The sequence below is a fragment of the Delphinapterus leucas genome, chromosome 1, assembly GCF_059928025.1.
Source record: "Delphinapterus leucas isolate spDelLeu-1000000601 "Yukka" chromosome 1, BTC_Dleu_Yukka2, whole genome shotgun sequence".
NCBI classification, from domain to species: Eukaryota; Metazoa; Chordata; class Mammalia; order Artiodactyla; family Monodontidae; genus Delphinapterus; species Delphinapterus leucas.
The window spans coordinates 47,446,285-47,469,188 of NC_143129.1; the positions used below are offsets into that span (position 1 = coordinate 47,446,285).

The following is a 22,904-nucleotide window of genomic DNA, read 5'->3' on the forward strand; positions in this document are numbered from 1 at the left end:
AAGACCTGAATGCAGAAAACTTTAAGACACTGATGAAAGAAATTAAAGATGATACCAACAGATGGAGAGATATACCATGTTCTTGGATTGGAAGAAAATGACTATATTGTGAAAATGACTATACTACCCAAAAGCAATCTACAGATTCATTGCAATCCCTATCGAATTACCAATGGCATTTTTTATAGAACTAGAACAAAAAATCTTAAAATTTGTTTGGAGGCACAAAAGACCTCGAATAGCCAAAGCAGTCTTGAGGGAAAAAAACGGAGCTGGAGGAATGAGACTCCCTGACTTCAGACTATACTACAAAGCTACAGTAATCAAGACAAGATGGTATTGGCACAAAAACAGAAACATAGATCAATGGAACAAGATAGAAAGCCCTGAGATAAACCCACCCACCTCTGGTCAACTAATCTATGACAAAGGAGGCAAGGATATGCAATGGAGAAAAGACAGTCTCTTCAGTAAGTGGTACTGGGAAAACTGGACAGCTACATGTAAAAGAATGAAATTAGAACACTCCCTAACACCATACACAAAAATAAACTCAAAATGGATTAGGGACCTAAATGTAAGACTGGACACTATAAAACTCTTAGAGGAAAACATAGGAAGAACACTCTTTGACATAAATCACAGCAAGATATTTTTTGATCCACCTCCTAGAGTAATGGAAATAAAAACAAAAATAAACAAATGGGACCTAGTGAAACTTCAAAGCTTGTGCACAGCAAAGGAAACCATTAACAAGACTTGAAGACAACCCTCAGAATGGGAGAAAATATTTGCAAATGAATCAACGGGCAAAGGATTAATCTCCAAAATATATAAACAGCTCATGCAGCTCAATATCAAAGAAACACACAACCCAATCCAGAAATGGGCAGAAGACCTAAATAGACATTTCTCCAAAGAAGACATACAGATGGCCAAGAAGCACATGAAAAGCTGCTTAACATCACTGATAATTAGAGAAATGCAAATGAAAACTACAATGAGGTATCACCTCACACCAGTTAGAATGGGCATCATCAGAAAATCTACAAACAACAAATGCTGGAGAGGGTGTGGAGAAAAGGGAACCCTCTTGTACTGTTGGTGGGAATGTAAATTGATACAGCCACTATGGAGAACAGTATTGAGGTTCCTTAAGAAACTAAAAATAGAATTACCATATGATCCAGCCATCTGACTACTGGGCATATACCCAGAGAAAACCGTAATTGAAAAAGACACATGCACCCCAATGTTCACTGCAGCACTATTTACAATAGCCGGGTCATGGAAGCAATCTAGATGCCCACTGACAGTTGAATGGATAAAGAAGAAGTGGTACATATATACAATGGAGTATTACTCAGCCATAAAAAGGAAAGAAATTGGGCTTCCCTCATGGTGCAGTGGTTGAGAATCTGCCTGCCAATGCAGGGGACACGGGTTCGAGCCCTGGTCTGGGAAGATCCCACATGCCATGGAGCAGCTATGCCCGTGATCCACAACTACTGAGCCTGCGCCTCTGGAGCCTTTGCTCTGCAAGAAGAGAGGCCACGATAGTGTAGAGGCCCGCACACCGCAATGAAGAGTGGCCCCCGCTTGCCGCAACTGGAGAAAGCCCTCACACAGAAAGGAAGACCCAGCACAGCCAAAAATAAATAAATAAAATAAAGAATTATTTAAAAAAAAAAAAAAGAAAGAAATTGTGTCATTTGTAGAGACCTGGATGGATCTAGAGACTGTCATACAGAGTGAAGTTAAGTCAGAAAGAGAAAAACAAATATCGTATGTTAGCGCATATATGTGGAACCCAGAAAAATGGTACAGATGAACTGGTTTGCAGGCCAGAAATTGAGTCACAGATGTAGAGAACAAGCGTATGGACACCAAGGGGGAAAGCGTGGGGGCTGGGGTTGTGGGGTGAATTGGGCGATTGGGATTGACATGTATACACTGATGTGTATAAAATTGATGGCTAATAAGGACCTGCTGTATAAAAAAAAAATTAAATTAAAAAATTAAAAAAAGTGAATCTCAAATATATGTTTTATGATTCCATTTATATATCATTCTTAAAGTCACAAAGTTATATTTTTCCTACTTTATTCATTTCCCATATTTCATTTATTTACGAATCCAGATAATATAGGATAAAGACATTTAAAAAACTACTAATAAACTAGATAAGGATTAATAATTATTGCTAAATTTATTGATTGCATATTACGACAAAAGTGAGATAATCCAATATGCTTTCATATTGTTTTTGACAAATTTATTATTATTCTGTTGCAACCTTTAAGAAATCACTGCTGTGAATATTATTTATAGTAAATGTAGAGTAATTTTCACATATATAAGACAACAATACACTTTACTACTATATTTTTAGTATGTAGTTCAAATATATAGTATATTATAAAAATAGAGTAACAGTTCTCAAATTAGAACCTGCAAATACAGTATAATCATAGTTTCAGTATATTATAGTATATTCAGCAGTACTATAGATGTAGATGTATTTATAATGAAGTAATTCATCATAATGGTTTTGTGTGTAGCATAGTACTAATAATGTTGCTATTGAAACCTATGTTTATAAATACTTAAAAATCACTGTAGTCCTTTTTTGCTTTTGATCTGCCATGAAAGGATCTTGGAAGGCACCACTCCATCCTAACAACAAGTAAAAAGCTAAACAAACTGAAAAACTAAGAACTCTTCTGAGATCTACCAGAGAAGTAAAGTCATAGGGCCAATAGCTGCCCCCCACATTGGAGAGACATCAGATATAGAGAATCGCAGGTTACTGAAGCAGAAACCCATCAGCATAAACCTCTGTGGGAAGTAGTCCCAGGGTATAAAATGGGACTGTAACTGACAAATTGGCAGAGATCCAATAGGGACAAGTTTGAGAGTTAAAAATTCTACGGGGTGTACCCTCACTTTTGTGAGTTTTGTCTCCTGGAGCTCTACCAGGTTCTCACAGTGAATATTGGAGAAAAATCCCTTCAGGATTCCTGAAAGGGGAAGGGGAAAAGTATACATTTTGAAATAAGCCAGAGCATTCTATTCTTATTAGAGCCTAACTGACTTGGCAGGAGGGAAATGCCAAACTCCAGTTTGGCTGTAGCTTTGTGTGTAGGGGAAGGGAAATACCCAACTCCAGTCCCCTGTAGCCATCTGGTTCCATCTAGGGCTGAGGAAAAGCTGATAGACACTTGTGAAATTCATAGTCCAGGGCCACAGGCTCACTAAAAGACTAAGACATAATCATAGGACTATAGAATTCCTCCCCTCTCCTGTCATCTTACCACCACGTTACTAAAAAAGCGTTAACTGGAGTTGCTTTCACTCAGTATATCATGTACAGATTTCAACAAAAAATTACAAGGCATACTAGATGGCAAAAACCCATAGTTTGAAGAGACAGAGCAAGAATCAGAACCAGACTCAGATATGGAGGAATGTTGGCATTATCAGGTCATGAATTTAAAAACTATGACTAATATACTGTATGTTCTAATAGAAGAAGTAGACAACATGCAAGAACAGATGGATAATGTATGCAGAGAGAAAGAATTTTATTCTAAGAAAGAATAGGAAAGAGAACTAGAGGTAAAAAATACTATACAGAAATGAAGGGTACTTTTGACTGGCTCATTAGTAGACTGGACAGGTCCGAGGAAAGAATCTCTGAACTTGAGAATATGTAAATGGAAACTTGAAACTGAAAACCAAAGGGAAAAAACACTAAAAAAAAAAATGGAACAGGATACCCAAGAACTGTGGTTATAACTATAAAAGGCATAATATAAGCATAATGGGAATACTGGAAAGAGAAAAAAACAGCTTGTTCAAAATATTAATAGAAACAGTGTATCCAATTATGTATAGTTATGTATGTATATATATGCTTATGTGTACTTCTGTATAAGTGAAATGAATGACAATGATACCAAGGATGAGAAAGATGGATTAAGAATATTTTGCTATTATAAGGTACTTGTACTACCTGAGAAGCAGTATAGTTTTATTTGAAAGTGGAGTTAGATTAGTTGTAAATGTATATCGCAAACTCTAGGGCAAGCACTAAAGTAAAAAAAGAGGTGTAATTTATTTGCTAAAATGGAGAAAAAATGGAATCATATAAAATGATCAATTAAAGCCACAAATGGTAGAAGAGTGGGAGGAGAAAAATAGGAAAAATAAGCAGGGCAATTAATAGAAGTAAATAATCATAAAGATCAATGGTCTAAATGTACTATTTAAAAGACAGAACTTGTCAGAGGAGATTAAAAAACAAGACCCAACTATATGTTATCTATAAGACAGTCACTTTAAAAGACACATTAGATTAAAGGTAAAAGGTTAGGGAAAGATTTACCATGTTTACACAAATCAAAAGAAAGCAGGAATAACTATAGTAATTTCAGACAGTGCTGACTTCAGAGCAAGATAAATTATTAGAAATTATCAGAAGCATTACATAATGATAAAAGGATCAGTTATCCAAGAAGATATAACAAGCCTTAATGTGTACGTGCCTAATAATTGAGCATCAAAATACGTGAGGCAAAAAACTGATAGAGCTACAAGGAGAAATAGGTAAATCTATTATAGTTGGAGTCTTCAACATCAGAAATGGACAGATCCAGTAGGCAGAAAATCATTAAGGACATAGTTGAACTCAGCAGCTATCAACATAATTGGACATAATCAACACTTACAGACTTCTTCATGCAACAATAGCATAAAATATATTCTTCTCAAGCTCACATGGAACATTCACCAAGGTAGACCACGACCACATTCTGGATCATAAAACACACGTTAACAACTTTAAAAGAGTAGAATTCTTACAATATCTGCTCTTAGACCACATGGAATTAAATTAGAAATCAGTAAAAGAAAGATAACTAGAAAATTCCCAAATACTTGGAGATTATACAGCATACTTCTAAATAACACATAGGCCAAATAAAAAATCTGAAGATAAATTTCAAAATATTTTGAACTCAATGAAAAGGAAAAAATTATCAAACTTTGTGAGATGCAGTGAAAGTGGTGCTTAGAAGGAAGTTATAGCATTGAATGCATATATTAAAATTGAAGAAAGATCTAAAATCAGTCATCTAAGTTTCCATCCTAGGAAATGAGGAAAAGAAGAGCAAATTAAATACAAAGTAAGCAGAAGAAAAGAATAAAAATTAGGGCAGAAATCATAGGAATTGAAAACAGGAAATCAGTAGAGAAAATTAACAAAACCGAAAGCTGATTCTTTGAAAAGATAAATAAAATCAATAAGCCTTTATCTAGGCTAACTAAGAAAAAAAGAGAGATGACACAAATTTCTAAGATCAGAAATGAAAGAGTGGACATCACTACACACATGGACATTAAAAGGGTATTAAAGGAATACTGTGAACAGCTCTGTGCACACAAAATTGATGATCTAGATGAAAAGGACCAATTCTTTGGAAGACATAGTCTGCTGAAACTCACACAAGAAATACACAATCTGAGCAGGCCTATATCTATTAAAGAAATTGAACCAATAATTAATAAGCTTCTAAAACAGAAAACATCAGGCCAAATGGGTTCACTGGTGAGTTCCACCAAACATTTAGGGAAGACATTGTACCAATTCTCTATAATTTCTTCCAGAAGATAGAAGTGGAGGGAATTCTTCCTAACTCAATCTCGGAGGCCAGCGTTATCCTAACACCAAAACTAAAGATATTACTAAAAATGAAAACTGTAGACAAGTATCTCTCATGAACATAGATACAAAAATCCTAATCAAAATATTAGGAAATTGAATCTAATAATGTATAGAAAGAGCTATACACTATGACCAAGTGAGATTTATCCCATGTGTGCAAGGGTGGTTTAACATTTGGAAGTCAGTTAATGCATATCAGAAGCCTAAAGAAGAAATCACATCATCATATCAATTGACTCTGAAAAAGCATTTGACATAATTCAATACCCATTCATGATAAAAACTCTCAGCAAATTAGGAATAGAGGAAAACTTCCTCAACTTGATAAAGAACATTTACAAAACTCCTATAGTTTGCATCATCCTTAATAGTGAGAAACTTGAAGTTTTCCTACTAAGATCATGAACAAGGCAAGGATGTCCTCTCTCATCCCTCCTTTTCAACACCCTACTGGAAGTTCTCACTACTGCAGTAAGACAAGAAAAGAAGATAAAAATATGAAAATTGGAAAGGAAGAAAGAAAACTTCGTTTAAGGTGACATGATTGTCTATATAAAGAAAGCACAAAAAATCTCCTGAAACTAATAAACGATTATAGGAAGGCTGCAGGATACATGGTTAACGTATAAAAGCCAATCACTTTCTTATATACCAGCAGTGAATAAGGGGAATTTAAATTAAAAACACAATATGACTTACATCAGCACTTCCAAAAAAATGAAATACTTAGATAGAAGTCTAACAAAATATGTACAACATTATATGAGGAAAACTATAAAACTCTAATGAAAAAATTAAAGAAGAACTAAATAAATGGAGAGATATTCCATGTTCATGGATAGGATGCCTCATTATTGTCAAGATGTCAGTTCTTCCCAGCTTGATTTATACTTTTAGTGCAATCCCAGTCAAAATCACAGCAAGTTATTTTGTGGATGTTGAGAAAATGACTATAAATTTTTTACAGAGGAACAGAAGTCCCAGAAAATCTAACACAATATTGAAGGAAAAGAACAAACTCAGAGAACTAATTCTACCTGAATTCAAGACTTACTATAAAGCTACAGAAATGAAGACAGTGTGGGATTGGTGAAAGAACAGACAGATCAATGGAACAGAATAGAGAGTTCAGAAATAGATCTACATGAATATAGTCTAGTGGTCTTTGATAAAGGAGTAAAGGTAATACCATGGAGAAAAGATAGTTGCTTCAACAAGTGGTACTGGAACACCACATCCAATGGACATTCACATGAACAAAGGGGACCTAGACCCAGACTTTACATCATTCAAAAAAATTAACTCAAAGTGGATCATAGACATAAATGAAAACACAAAGTTATAAAACTCCTGGAAGACAACATAGGAGAAAATCTAGATGACCTTGGGCATGGCAGTGACTTTTTAGATATAACCAAAGGCATGATCCGTGAAAGAAATAATTGATAAGCTGGACTTCATTAAAATTAAAAACTTCTGCTCTGTGAAAGACACTGTCAAGATAATGAAGACAAGTTGTAGACTGGGAAAAATATTTGTCAAAGACATATGTCATAAGGAATGTTACCTGGAATATACAAAGAGCTCTTAAAACCTAACAATAAGAAAATGCACAACCCAATTACAAAATGGGCTAAAGACCTTAACAGGAACCTCACCAAAGAAGATACACATACATATGGCAAATAAGCATATGAGAAGATGCTCCACATCATAGGTCATCAGGGAAGTGCAAACTAAAACAACAATGAGATACCACCACCTATCTATTAGACTGGCCAAAATCTGGAACACTGACAACACCAAATGCTGGGGAGGATGTGGAATAATAGGAACTCTCATTCATTGCTGGTTGGGAGTGCAAAATGGTACAGCCACTTTGGAAGACAGTTTGACAGTTTCTTACCAAACTAAACATATTTTTACTATATAATCCAGAAGTCATGCTCATTAGTTTTTTACCCAAATGAGTTGAAAACTTATATCTACACAAACATCTACATGTGTATATTTATAACAGCTTTATTCATCATTTCCAAAACTTGGAAGCAACCAAGATGTCCTTCAGGAGATGAATGGATAAATAAACTGTGGTACATCTAGACAATGGAAAATTACTCAGCGCTTAACAGAAATGAGCTATCAAGCCATGAAGACATGGAGGAAACTTAAATGTATGTCACTAAGTGAAAGATTCCAATCTGAAAAAGGCACATACTGTGTGATTGCAGCTATATGACATTCTGGAAAAGGCAAAAAATTATGGAGAGAGTAAAATGATCAGTGATTGCAAGGAATTAGGAGGAGGGAGGAGGGATGAATAGGCAGAGACAGAATTTTGGGGGGCAGTGAAACTATTTTGCATGATATTATTATGGTGGATACGTGTTGTACATTTGTCAAAAACCATTGAATGTACAGCACCACGAGTGAACTCTAATATAAATTGTGGACTTTGGTGTGTCAGTGTAGGTTCATCAGTTTCAACAAATGTACTACTGGTGCAAGATGATCATAGTAGAGGAGGCTGTGGGTGTTTGGGGACAGGAGGTATATGGGAACTCTGTACTTTCTGCTTAATTTTGTTGTGAACCAAAAACTGCTTCAAGAAGATAAGGAATAGTAAACAATAGAGCTAGATTGTGCAGATAACATTAATAACCACAAACTTAATTTAAGGGAATGTAGTTTACCCATAGTTTTTATATAAGGAATTAAAATAGGCTTTGATTATAATTAATAATATCTTTAAGGAACCACATCTAGTATACCTGATTTTTTTAAAATAAGGGACAACCACATGTTTGATACACACACACGAGTTTTAGTTATGTTTCATAATGTTCAGTGTTGCAATATCTTATTCTGTCTCTATTGTTGAAATTCACATCTTAATTATAATTAAGAGTATAAAATGAATTCTATACTTGTAAAACCCTTTATCTGCGATATTAATGTTAATATATTGGACTAATAGAGTATTTTTGTTCCAAAGAAGTCAAATTCTTTTTGTATTTAAAGTATGATTGTATAATGTATAATATATTTGTATGGTCAGTTTTATAATAGGAGAGCCTAAGTAATTTCAAAATAAAGGGACAAGTTTCATTTTACCTCCTAATGGCTTGGGGTATACAATCTCAGGGTTAGAAAGGACTTTAAGGTCATCTGACCCACTGAATTACAGATCTTGTGGCCCATCTGTAGTGCCCCATTGAATGGCTATTCAGCTTCAGGGCCTTTAATTAATTAATTTATTTATTATTTTTTTCAGGGCCTTTTATTTATTAATTTAACAAACTCGTTTTGAATGCCACCATGTAGCAGGCACTGTGTTAGGTGCTATATAAGACATGGTTCGTCTCTTTAGTCTAGCAGGAGAGATATAGGTCAGTATGTAAATTCTAAAACAGGATGGAAGGGACTGTAAAGAAGTGTGAATAAAGACAGAGCTACTTAATGTCTCAAAGTCAGTCATTCCATTTTACACAATTGAAACTCCTAGAAAGTCCTTTTTTCTCTTGAGCCAAATACTGCCTCTTTAGTCCTTAGTACTGCCCTTCTCCAATAACCAGTTTTTAGTTTTTTCAACACAGTGTGTTGTCTTTCCAATTGGTAGTGTTTTATGTTTGTTTATTCTAGTTTTATTTTGCTTAAATTTGGCCTAAATTTCAATCTGTTGAAATATCTTTGGACTTTCCATGTACAAATTTTTGGTTTTCTCTTAGAGTTAATAAATTGCCTCGTTTTCCCCCATTTGCTTATTTTTTTCTCTGTCCCTATCATTATTTATTACTAAACTCTCTGATAAAACTTTAAAACGTCTCAATGCAGTCAGACAACTCAAATAGTACATTAGATCAGTGGTTTTCTCAGTCTTTTCTCTTGGATTCCTTCCTTGTTCTGCTTACGTATGGATTGGTTTGTTCTCTTGGCCTTCTGCATAGCTTTCCTCATCACACTTCCACTTCTTGTTACTGTGGGAATTCTCTTCATCAGTCTTCTGTTGGGTTGGCCAAAAAGTTCATTTGGGTTTTTCCATAAAAAACCCAAACAAACTTTTTGGCCAACCCAATATATTGCATTCCAGTTCCCGACCCATTTTTTTTCTTCCTCCCTTTCTCTCGCTGGAGGCCTATAGGCTCTTCTCCCTATTCTAAAATTTCACAATGATTTGTTTGGTTGGATTTTTTTTTTCATTTGTTGACCTTCAGTTTGTGTAATAATCCAGATGTTTTATTAGGAGACCTAATAATGTCAGTATTTATATGCCTTATCTTTTAGGCTATTTGGTTTTCTTAGAAAAGAACCTTTAAATCTCTTACCAAGGGATCTCGTATTGGACCAACCAGCATTCTGGGAGCCCAGGGGACTGATGTCCTCATCAATTTGGCATTTAGGTTTTCATATACTGCCCCTGTTTTCAGTAGCACTCTTCAATCCCTCCTTTAGCTGTCTGTAGTATCTGATTCATTCTGTTTTCTGTCTTCTGAAACTTTTCCATCTTTTCTCATCTCCTCTCTTGTTTTCTTTGTAGTCATTATTGTATAACTTTAAACATTTCTTTACTGTTATTTAATGCAGTTTCTCTAGGGGATAGTGATCTGTATTTCAGAGAATGTTAAATTTAACACATTGTGCAGTCCTCTCAGCTTCATGGCATCCATAATTTTGATCAGCATGTCTTTGTTGACCTTTTTCAAGTTGTTAACAATTTTTTTTCAACAAAATAGGACAAAGAATCCTGCAGATGACATATAGCTATAGAATAATTATTTCAGGTTGACCCAATACCTCCTGGGTACTGCTAGTTACAACTAAGCCATCTTTCCTTCAGCTGTTTCACATCAAAATTTAGGCATCCCAAGTTATTGTAAGTTTAAAGATATACACTATTCTCTTTATCCCCCTTTTAAGACATACTGTTATTTGCCTCTAGTCTCATTTTCCTCTGGTTCATTATCGACACTGTTGCCAGAATAATTCATAAAACTGATACTTTAGGAAAGTGATTTTTCAAAAATGAATAACTCTCTTGCTTAAAAGTCTTTAATACCTTCACATAGAATTTTAGGATAATGTTCAAATTTCTTAGCTAAGCCTACAAAGACCATTCCCAGACCACCTCAACATGCTGTCTTGGTTACAGCCCTGTGGAACTTGTAAAATACACAAGGTGTCATGTTTTACACCCCTCTACCTGGAGTGACTTTACCTTTCCTTCATCACTTAATTTGTCTCATTCTTAATTATTGTCTTCTTTTGGAAGGCTCCCTTGCTTACTTACCTCTACGGTCTAATGTAAATATCTTTTGCTGTGTCCTTTTAATGCCTTGAGCCTATCTGTCATAGCATTCATCCATATTGTATGGTAGTTCTTGATATTATTTCTATGCCTCCTCCAACAAGCCTTCATATGCCTCAAATACCAAGTATTTTCCTCCTTCTTTCCTAAAAATTAACATTTTTATATATTTTGGTACAGTATTCACAGACATCTATTAGATAGAAAAGATAGTCTAAATCCTGTGCAGAAGATATGTGTCTTTGGAGAATAAGCCTCTATAACATGTCAAACACCAGCTTGGTGACTATATCTTATTTAATTTCGTATTTTTAACATTTAGCATAGTGACTTAAAAACAGCAGATACTCAATATATATGTATTGAAAAAAATGAATGAATGAATGAATGAATGATACCTCTTTACTCACATTATCTTAAAAAAGGTAGGGACCATTTATTCTAATTGGCCTGCCTCCTCACCATTTCTCTCCAGGTCTTTTCCATTTCTATTTTCTCATTTATTCATTCATTCATTCAGCAAATATTTGTTGAGCTCCTGCTATATGTCAAGTGTAATAATAGCCACTGGAGATACAATGGTGAATAAAACACCTAATCTCTACCCTTTCAGAGTTTATAATTCAGTGGGAAATAGCAGTTACAATACAGTGTGAAACTGCTTTGGGTGAAGGAAGTACACTAGGGTATTGTGAGAACATGTAGGAGGGGTGCCTAGCTTGGGGCTCTCCAGAGGCTTCTTAGAAGCAAAACAAAGACATGAGGAATGAGTAGGGTTTAGCTCCTAGAATAGAGTTTCAGGCTAAAGGAATTGTGGGACACTCAGCGCATGCTTTCTTTCTAGCTTCTTCAACTCTTTGAATTCTTCCTTTTTTCCTTCCTGCCCACCTATGTTTAGTCCATTCTTCGAGACTTAGCTGAAAGCTTATCTCTGCCTTAACTGTAATACTCATCTTTCCTTTCTTTGAATTAACACTACTTAGCATTCAGTTGTGTATTATTTTAGCTTGTATGCCTTTAGTTGCCTTAAATATCTTGTTAACCTGTCCTAGAGGGCAGAAACTATAACTTATCCTTCTTTATTTTCTCTGATAATGCCTAACTAAATACAGTGCTGTCCATGCAGTAAGGATTTAACAAATGCTTGCTGAATAGTTATAAAGGGGACAAAAAGAGATACATGTGTTTTAAGATTTCAAATACTCTGTGAGTCTGTACCTCAAAATATACTACATGTTCAGGATCAGAGCAAGAAGAGTAGTTTTGAAAACTGTCAAAACATTCATCCTCCTCCCTTTTTCGCCCTCTCTCACAGAATACACCTGTAGACTGTTGGCAGGGAAATTGTTGCAGTCGATGAAATTGTCAGTTTGAGAATGAGTGTTGTGTCTTTCATATACGCTTTAAAATATTTTGGAATTTTTTAGAACATTAACACATTGTATTCTTCTACTAAATAAAATTTCTAGTCATATTAAAACATTGTTAAATTTTGACCAGTACCAGAATTTCAACTCCATCTGCTACAAAAGTGCAAAACTCATTTAAAACACTTAAAAATAATAACATTTAAAGCTTTCTTGCCCTTGAAGCATTTTCTTCCGAATTGGAATCAGGCTATCTCTGACATTGGCAACTTAGTTGGATATGTATTGATTGACTTGAAGATGTAGCCTCTGTGTCCGTCTGTTATCCTTATAAGATAGCATTTACTGAGTACACACTGCACCAATTTTGAACACTATATGAAAACTATGTGGACATATTTGCTGCTCTTTAGGGACTTATTTCAGTTTCCAGGGCCTATAAATTTATTTGAGCATATTTATGGAACACACTTAGCAGCAGAATGAAAATATTAAACCAGAGTATGAATGGACATAGTTTATATCAGCACCAGAGTATTAGGTGTTTCTAGCAAATGCAAATAAGAAGGATCTAAAGCTAAATACAGCAGACTATACTTATAATTGAATTAATTTTCATCTAAATTTAACAGTGTCAAGTCATTATCCCAAGTGAAGTTCAGAATTCAAACCAAAGAGAACAAATGGTTTCATTATGGTATTGAATGACATAAACTGAATTTGGGCCTATAAACCCAGAACTTCAGAGTTTTTACCTCTCTTTAGCATAATCTCTTTGTGGCCTTGGGCAAGTTGCTTTGCAAAAACAGAAAACAGACAAACAAAATGAGGATGACAAAGGTGTAGAGATCTAGCTTTTAAAGCATTTGGATCTGAGAAGAGGCTCCTAAGTGGATGTTTTTCCTAGCTCTTCAGCATTTCTGTTTTAAACTCGATTTCTCTGTTTTTTATATTCTGCCTTCTGCTATATTTATATCCTATTTTCTTACAAAGACACACCATGTCCTTTGGAAGCATGTTTTATGAAGTAATAGATGTGTAGGCCTAGGATTTGAAAAATTATACAAAGTAAAACTTTTTTCATATATATGAAAAAGACATTTCTGTGATAGGTTTATTGTTCACTAAATCATTAACCTCACATCCTAGTATGAAACATCATTGAGGAATGGCTCACATTCATTGACATTTGGCTAACAGGAATATGAGATTTAAAATTCATATTTGTGGTTGAAATAATTACTCCCTGGATTATTTTCTGGAGAATCACATGTATTTTGCATTGCCCTAGGGCAGGACTAGATTTAGCTATTCGCCTAAGGATAAATAATCCAGGTGTTGGCCAAGTGACTTTTAGAGAAACATTTTTTTTTAAGTTTTTTTTTTTTTTGATGTGGACCATTTTTAAAGTTTTTATTGAATTTGTTACAATATCGCTTCTGTTTTTATGTTTTGGTTTTTTGGCCACAAGGCATGTGAGAGCTCAGCTCCCCAACCAGGGATTGAACCTGCACCCCCTTCACTGGAAGGAGAAGTCTTAACCACTGGACCACCAGGGAAGTCCCGAGGAACATCTTTAAAATCCTTTTTATCTTTTCTGATCCTGATAAAACAATCTTTGCCAACCATATTTCAATGCCCCTTGGAGGAATGAAACAATGTGGGAATGACTGGCCTTTGAATTTTGAGTAAATTACTTGTATTTGCAAATCTCATTAGCACCACCAACATATGCTTATTTTCTTTTTTTAATGTTATGATTCATAACATCTTGGAAGATAAAGTTACTTTGGTAACATTTACTCTATTTTTAGCTATCACAGTGACAAACTGTGATCTTTTAAAAAATCATCATGATTATTACTGAAGTTACTAAGTATACAGAGGCATGAATTGTGTTCCTGTGGAGCATACACACACAACAGTATTGTATTTGATTACAGAAACTGTAGATAGTTGTGCTCAACAGGTTGTGTTCAATTTAAATAGAGGTCAGGACAAATGGGCTTTGTTATGACAGTTCTTAGGGTACATGAATGTTTAATAATGCCCTAGTTTTAAATTAATTTATAACTAATTCGCTGTGGAAGCTTGGAAGAATTTTTAAAAATCAGGATTAAGATTAGAATGAATGCAAACTAAATGTATCTTCTGCCATTTTAAAATCAAGAATTAAAAGATGCTTTATATATTCTAAAAAATACTTTCTGTATTGCTTTTCTTCTAACTACATTAAAGATACCAAAAAAACCAACCCAGGAATCAAAAATGATGTATAAGAAAATTTCATATAAGTGCATTTCTTCTAAGATGAATATATAGCTAGGTTCTTGAGATTCTGTTTGTAGTAATTTAAAAGAAACCACAGTATTTTGTTTCTACATGAGGTATTGTGGTGAATATAATCATTACCTTAAATAAATGACATTTTTGAGTAGCCAGAAATCAGGATTTTTAATTGCTATTTTGTGGATTTTATAAAACCTCATCTCAAAGTGCATTTACCTTGGTAACATTTGGATTGTGGATATGATGGTACACAGAAAACAAACCTTTCAAAGCAAAGTACCTTATTTAATGACTACCTAAAAAAATATATCTATACCTTTATTATTATTTCATAGACTGAACACACCTTCAATTTATATTTCATTTTATTTATTGTATGCTTGCTTTGTATAAAATTATAGGGGATTTATAAAAACTAGTCACTTCTCCCCTTTTTTTAAAGGAAAAAATCATCACATTTACTTAAGTAAATTCCATTAGAGGTAGTATTTCTCTTGTCTTTTTGTTCAGCCACTGGAGTCCCTTGTGACCTTGGGTATGTATTCTAAGAGGTGACTGATGGTTCGTGATGTTCTGAATTTTCTGGTAGCTTGCCTGTTGCCTGCCTCTAGGTTTGTCATCACCCTTATGCTGGCTTACGCAGTATTCCTTCAGTCTCTTATCTCCAGGCTTTGATGCATATGTTCTGAAGGTGGCCACAGTGACTTTGGGTAGCAGCAGATGGTGAACCTTCAGGCTGCCACCGGCTATACTGGTGTTAAGTTGGAAAGTTAACGTTTGATGAAGAATCAGTAGTGCATATGAAAGAGCTTTTGCTGCTGAAATATCTTTTAATTAAAAAATTAGCATACTCAAACCTTTGTAAATGTCTGGGCATTTAAAGAAATCTAAAATTAGTTGTTTTCTTATACAGGAATTCGTTACTTACCAGTTTAGATTTGTGTTGCTTGCTAGTCCTACTGTGGTTCTTCTCCCCTGCCCCTGCCCCAATATGCTTGTAGTTAAGGCAGATAAAAGAATTATGTAAACTGAACTGGGATGTTTTGGGGAGTTAAATGTGTTTGGATAAACATTTAAAGTATATATATATATATATATATATATATATATAATTTTACATTTCCTTATTTTATTATTATTTTTAACATCTTTATTGGAGTATAATTGCTTTACAATGGTGTGTAAAGTATGTTTTGATTTATGGTAATTTGGAATTTAATAATTGGAAAGAAATGTGGATCTTACGTACTACTTCCATAGAATCCTAGTAGATTAGTTCTGTGGTTCCTACCTTTGAAGATACTTCTAGCTTATATAGAAGCCTAAAGAACTTAGCCCGCTTCAAAAAGATATTTCTCCTTGCTCTAAGTTGGTTGGTGATGTTTTGGCTTTGCTATCAGTCCACAAAGCAGTACCCTTTTTGATTGTTTGTTCACTTAGTTCATGATATTGTGCTATGTTGGAAGTTCTAGCACAAATAAAACACTGGTAAGACTTCAAATAATTTTTTTCTGTTCCCTTTACATCACAGGGGTACCTTTTATGCTTTGCTGAAAATAGATTCTTGAGAGTAGTAAATAAAAATGTCCTTTAGGATACAGTTGTAAGTATCCATGTCAAATTTTACTTTTCATACTTCAGTTCTTATCAGTGAAACAACTTTTGTGAGCATGACCATTAAGAACAGATTGATTTCATGGCATGTAACAGGTGAGAAGTTCCTCTACACAGTCTGTTCATGCTGATGCTCCTGATGCTGCAACTTCTCATGGACAGAAGTGGTAGGCTGAGTATCTTTTGCTTTTGGAGTTGCTGGGCAATGGTACAGGGAACATTGCTAGCCTTCTGATGTCAAAGAAAGAGAAAGTTAGACCCCAGTGGGGAGAATTGTTGGTATTAAAGGTCACCTAGTACTCTTTGTTTTCTGGTAGTTAAATTTTTTATAAGATTATCTCATGAGCATAAGGTATGGAATTAACAATCAACAGTAGAAAGACATTTTGAATATTCTAAGCATATGAAATGAGATGGGTTTTAGCAATAAATATAAATAACATTTGATTATCATCCTGTGGTATTGACAGGGAGAGCAAAGGTTTAGTGCTTTAGGTTTGTTGTTCAAAACCATTTCTACAGAAGAATAACCTTACTAGCTCCTGTAAAGCTGCCAAATGAGTTTAGTTAATAACTCATCTAATAGTGGTCAAGTTAAGTGTGGACTTTTTTAAAAAAGAGAGTACAGTAAGTATAATCATATTTATCTGGAACTATGTTGAAAAAGACTCTCTAACTTGTGGAATTGGGCTTCTCTGTTTTCTCTGGCTTCTTTATTATGTTGATCCCATTCTTTTCTGGTATGTTTGTTTATGTGTGAATTCCCAGCAGTATAACTTGCACAATTGAAGTCCATTTAGATGACATCCCGTCAACACGAATGGTACTGTGACACCATTAAGGGAAACGCTGTTTGTCTGGTATGGCTATCTCTGTAAGCTTTTCTTAAACATTTAAAAAAACACTTTTATTAATTGTTCTGGAGTCCTGTGAAGTAACTGGCACCAAATCAGAGATAGATATTCCCTCAGATAACCCAGGTAGTCTTTCTTTTTAAAGGAATTGGAGTTGAATTTACTTTTAGAGACTTACACACTTTGAATGTCAACCTTTAAATTAAGTATCTAAAAAAATTAAAAAATGGGTGGCACATCATCTTCACTGAAGGGAACTATCCATAATTCCTCACCACAGTCATAGTGTCTTTATTGCTATTTGTCTCTTTTCTTTTCTCCAAATTTATTTTTCATATGCTTAAAAAAAACTCATCATTTGATACTTTAGATATATTCCCCAACCTCTCCTATCTTTCCAGAGATAGTACCTAGTTAAATATTGGGCTTTCCCCATTCTAGTTAACAAAATTGACTTATAATCAATTGGAGCTTTTCCTGCTACTGTTGCGAAAGAAGAGTAGGCAAGTCTCATTGTGCTGGTGGAATTGAGGAGCAGATGAGGCTAATCCTAAAGGCATAAGTTTTTTTTTTCTTTTTTTTCCCAGTTAGGAACAGTGATTCTATATATTACCACGGGCAAAGATGAAGTAATCTCTCTTGTTAGACCATATGCTAATATAGTGCTGATAAGTAAGTGTGAAAAATGAAAGGGAAAAATACATTACTTGTATTCTTTCAATAAGGTATGACATCCAAGATAATTATTTCATGACAGGTTTAGTTATAGTACTTGTTTTATCATGAAACAAAAGATGGTTTTAGGAGTCTTTTATTGGGAAGACAATTGTATCACTTAGTACCAAATTAGACTTTTGTCTTTATAAAGGTGAGCAAACCCATGAAGCAGTTTTTAAATTGATATGTTCTAGTCCACAAATGAACGAATTCTGTTTGAGGGTTAAAGAAGCTATTATTTTGTCCTTTATGCTGACAGCTTCATTACAGATTGGCCTGCTGTTGGCATTAAAAAAATGTTTGGCTCCTTATGATCTCTGTGCATGCAACTATAATATTAATGCAGCGCCATAGCACTGTTCATTAAGAAATGACTCTAAATGAGGTTGAAGCGTGTAAATTTGGAAAGATACAGATGTTAAATGCAGTCGTTTCTCTTTGTATACAGCCGCATGGCTAATAATTTCCAAGTGGCTAAAGCTGTTGTTAGCAGAAGTGCTGGTGTGTTAAGAATGGCTCTATAAATAACTTTAAGAACTGAAGTTGAAGGTGCTTCTTTTAAAGACTACTGTTAACTAAACATTATTGCCAAACAGATGGAAAGCATTCACCAGCCTGATGTTTTTAGGTCTAATTATATTATCACCAGCCCTGTACGGCTCAGTTGAAGAGGTGTATCCAGAGGCCAATTTATAATCATTTAGCCAACACCTGTTTGGGAGAAATTGACAGTCAAAGGGCACATTTAAAAAAAAATCACATATGTTCTTGTGTTTATTGCCTCAATGTGAACATTGTCTAGTTGCAGACAAACTTGGAGAAGAAAGTAAATGTAAACAAAGCAGCCCTTCTCAGCCATGTTTATCGATCTTAATGTGGCCTTTTTATCGGATCCACTTCATGCTTCATGGCTAAGTGAGACCAGCAAAGAGATATCACTCCTGATTTATGCAGGTACATTCTGTTCAGTCGATTAAGAAGTTTCTGGTAGAAAAAAGTTCTTTGCTTTGTACAGCTTCCTTTTACCTAGTGAAACGTTTTCTATTTCACATAGAAGTATGTTATTTAAATTAGGATTGGAATCTGATGAATAGCTTAAAAGAGTCATAACTTGATGTGAAAACACATGAGATTTAAGGAATACTGAATGTCTTCACAGACTCAGTAGATGTTTATTGAGCCCTCCTTTACAGAGGTGTACCCCCTTTTGCACTCATGATATGTTAATTTAACTGTCAAGGTTCAAGTTCTTTGAATGTGTTTCCATGCCTAGGAGGTTCAAGATTGGTGGTGAATATAGCTCCGAGGGAAATTATGGGCAAATAGGTCTACCCTCTCTGAAAATAGTTCAAAACCTGATGATCCTACTAACTCTTTCATTTTAGTGTTTTTCCTTCTTCTGACATACTTCTCTTTGGAAAGACATGTATATGTTGCCTCCATTTTCTTATCACCCATTACTAACTCAGAGTAGTTGGCTTCTATCCCCACCAGTTGACTACATGATGTAGTATTGAAAGTTATGAGCGATTTCCTAACTGCCTTAGGCAGTAGCCCCTTCTTAGTCCTCATTCTTCATGGCTTCTCTTTGTTGTTTGGCACAGGTGATTACTCTCATTGTAAGCATTCTCTTTTCCTGATGTCTGAACCACTATATTTTCTGGGGTTTTTGGTGTATTTCTCACTGTACTTTTGGTTGTTATTGTGTTATATACCCTCAATATTCCAGCTATGTATACACAGACATAAATAGTATAGTTTAGCAGTTAAAGAGGAAGAGCCCTGGAGCCAGATTGCTGGGTTTAAATTTCACCTCTAGCACGTCTTAGCTTTGTGAGCATGGGCAGGTTAACAGTTTTATGTTTGTTTTCTCCTCTGTAACATTGGTTAATAAAAGTATATCTACCTTGGAACGTTCCTGGCTGTTCAGTGGTTAAGACTGCGCTTCCACTGCAAGGGGCGTGGGTTCGATTCCTGGTTGGGCAACTAAGATCCCACATGCCGTGTGGTGTGGCCAAAAAGGAAGAAAATAGAGTATACCTACCTCATTGGATTGTTAAATGAATTATGTGATTTAATTCCTTAAACCCCATCACAGTGCCTGCTATAAAGTGAGCATTCCATTGGGGTACTTCCTCATGTCTTTAGCTGTTATTTTTATGGAGATTGCTCAGTTACTGTACATCTTTAGTCCTGACTTATTTTCTAAGCTCCATTCCCAAATTGCTGTCTACCTTCCAAACTTTTACACCTAAATTCATTCACATATGTTTATTGAACAATTACTGTGGGAGACGGATAGGTTATGTGTTGGAGGAAATACAATTTCTGCCCTGGATTAGCTTTCTATCGCTGCATTACAAATTACCACAAACTTTGCAGCTTAAAACAACTAAATTTATTATGTCAAAGTTCTTTGGATCAGAGGTCTGACATGGGTTGCTTTGGGCTAAAATCAAGGTGCTGGCAGGGCTGCATTCCTTACTGGAGACTCTGGGAGAAAATCCACTTTCAAGCTCATTCAGGTTGTTGGCTGAATTCTTTTCTTTGTGGTTGTAGGACTGTGGTTGCTGGCTCTCAGCCAAGGGTTGTTCTTTGTTCCTAGAAGCTGCCTGCTCCTTCTCATGCTAACTGTGAGCTCCTAGAGGGCTCTTTCCAGTACTTACGTGTGGACCTCTGTATCCAGCAACAACACGTCCCTCTCATACTTCGAATCCCTCTGATTTCCCCTTCTGCCATATCATTTTTGTGCTCTCCAGTTCTGGACAGAGACAGTTCTATAAGGGGTCATGTGATTTGATTAAGCCCAGTCAGATAATCCAGGGTAATCTGTTTTAAGGTCTGTACCCTAATTACATCTGCAGAGTCCTTTTTGCCAGTAACATAACATATTCACAAGTTATGGAGATTAAGATATGAGTGTCTTTGGTGACTGTTATTCTGCTTAAACATGCTGATAAAAAGCTTGAAATTTGGTTGGGATATAGACAAGTGACCAAATAAAACCAAATTGAAGAGGCTGGTACCATATACAGTGGGAGAACAAAGGAAGAAAATGTCAGTGACATTTGAGCTGAATATGGAAAGATAAGTGCTTTTTTGATAAGGGGCTGGGTGAACATTTCAGGGAGAAGAAGCAATAATAGTGATAGCAATAATAGTAATAACTGGCTGTACCAAGCAGTTTTAAAGATTATCTCACTGAAATTCTCACAAATTGTAGATACTATTATTATCTACCGTTATGGCTTCTACAGATGAAGCTATAGTATCTTCACATGTGGAGTAGAAATGGTAAAACTATCTTCTTGGGTAATTGAAGGAATTAACAGTGATTACACATGACTAAAGCATAGCACATACTAAACACTTAAAACATGGTCGGCGAAAGAGAGTAGAAGGTGGAGGAGAGAAATACTTAGGTAGAAATGACTGGACTTGGTCACTGGTTATGAAGGTCGGGGGCAGGGGAGAATTCACGGTGACTTAGGGAGCTTTTTGATTTGGGGGTGTTCCATGGGTGGTGGTGTTATTCAATATGGTAAGAGGTGAAGCGGGGTTTTGTTTTAGTTTTAGTGAGGACAGGGCTTTGGGAAGAGGAAGAGATGAGTTTAGGAGGTATCTGTGGGAATATTCAATTGAAATTAATGGAGTTAAAGAATATAGGTCAAGCACTCAGAAGAGGGGTCAAAGATGAAGTTGTCACTATTACTTAAAATTCATCAGGTCTTAAACGGGTTCCTCTTTGTAACTCCCGTTTCTTCTCACCATTCTTTTATTTATGTATGTATGTATTTATTTATTTGACATCATTATTGAGGTATAGTTGCTTTACATTGTTGTGTTAGTTGCTGCTGTATAACAAAGTGAATCAGCTATACGTATACATATATCTCCATATCCCCTCCCTCTTGTGTCTCCCTCCCACCCTCCCTATCCCACCCCTCTAGGTCCTCACAAAGCACCGAGCTGATCTCCCTGTGCTATGCGGCTGCTTCCTACTAGCTCTCTATTTTACATTTGGTAGTGTATATATGTCCATGCCACTCTCTCACTTTGTCTCAGCTTCCCTTTCCCCCTCCCCATGTCCTCAGGTCCATTCTCTACATCTGCGTCTTTATTCCTGTCCTGACCCTAGGTTCTTCAGAACACTTTTTTTTTTTTTTAGATTCTATATATATGTGTTAGCTTATAGTATTTGTTTTTCTCTTTCTGACCATTCTTTTATTTTTCTAAGCTTAATATCTTCTTTTACCCTTGACTTCCAACTCTCTGGAGGGGGTGGGGAAAAAAAGCCCTGTTTACAGTGTTTGCAGATTTCTGTGGTGTAAATTCTCCCGCGATGGCCCATTTCGGACTCTGGCTGCTTTTATGCTACAACAGCAGAGTTGAATAGCTGCAACAGAGACCGTGTGGGCCTGCAAAGCCTTAAATATTTACTACCTGCATCTTTACAGGAAAAGTTTGCCAACCTCTGCTATAGTGTTTCTCCAAAACGATAAGATTAACATAATATAAAATATATAATATAAATACTAAGATGTTTATAAAATATAAACTATAAATACGGTAGCATAATTCCCTATCTCTGTTCACTCTTTTTTTCACCAGGATGGGTACAGGGGGAGTGGATAGTTTGAGGGGGCAATGTGTGAGATTATGAGGGGTCTTGAGGTCATTTTTTTTTTTTTTGAGGTCATTGTTTTGAATGTGTGCTTTTTCTCTGAATGAGAAGTGACATGTATAACTTATGTTTTTAAAAGCAAACCCTGCCTGCTATTTTGAGAATAGACCGTAGGGCAGCAAAGATGGAAGCAGAGAAATCTGTTGGGACACCATTGTTATAATCCAGGTAAATCTTTGTTTCATTCAGGGTAATAGCTGTGGAAGTGGTGAGGTGAGTTCAGATTCTGGATACAATTTGAAGATAGAGCTGGCAGGATTTGCTGATGGGAAAAGAGGAGTTAAGGATGAGTCCAGGATGGAGAAGTAGCACCAGAAGGGTGCCTTGGGTTAGAGCCTGGGTTATTGAG

The 22,904-nt window shown here is 35.5% G+C and overlaps 1 protein-coding gene across 8 annotated transcripts in view; it reads left to right on the forward strand.

Annotated features, from left to right (window-relative positions):
- The window catches only part of RPS6KC1 (ribosomal protein S6 kinase C1), a 244,848-nt gene that overhangs the window by 142,437 nt on the left and 79,507 nt on the right, over positions 1–22,904 (forward strand). The window contains exons 1-2 of one of the 8 annotated variants that reach the window (XM_022593411.3): positions 15,814–18,825; positions 22,635–22,723. The exons of 6 other annotated variants lie outside the window; for them this stretch is intronic. The gene's annotated coding sequence lies outside the window, so the exon portion shown is untranslated. Of the gene's footprint in view, positions 1–15,813; positions 22,724–22,904 lie in introns of those variants that run through there. One more of the 8 variants, XM_089909638.1, reaches the window with a different exon arrangement.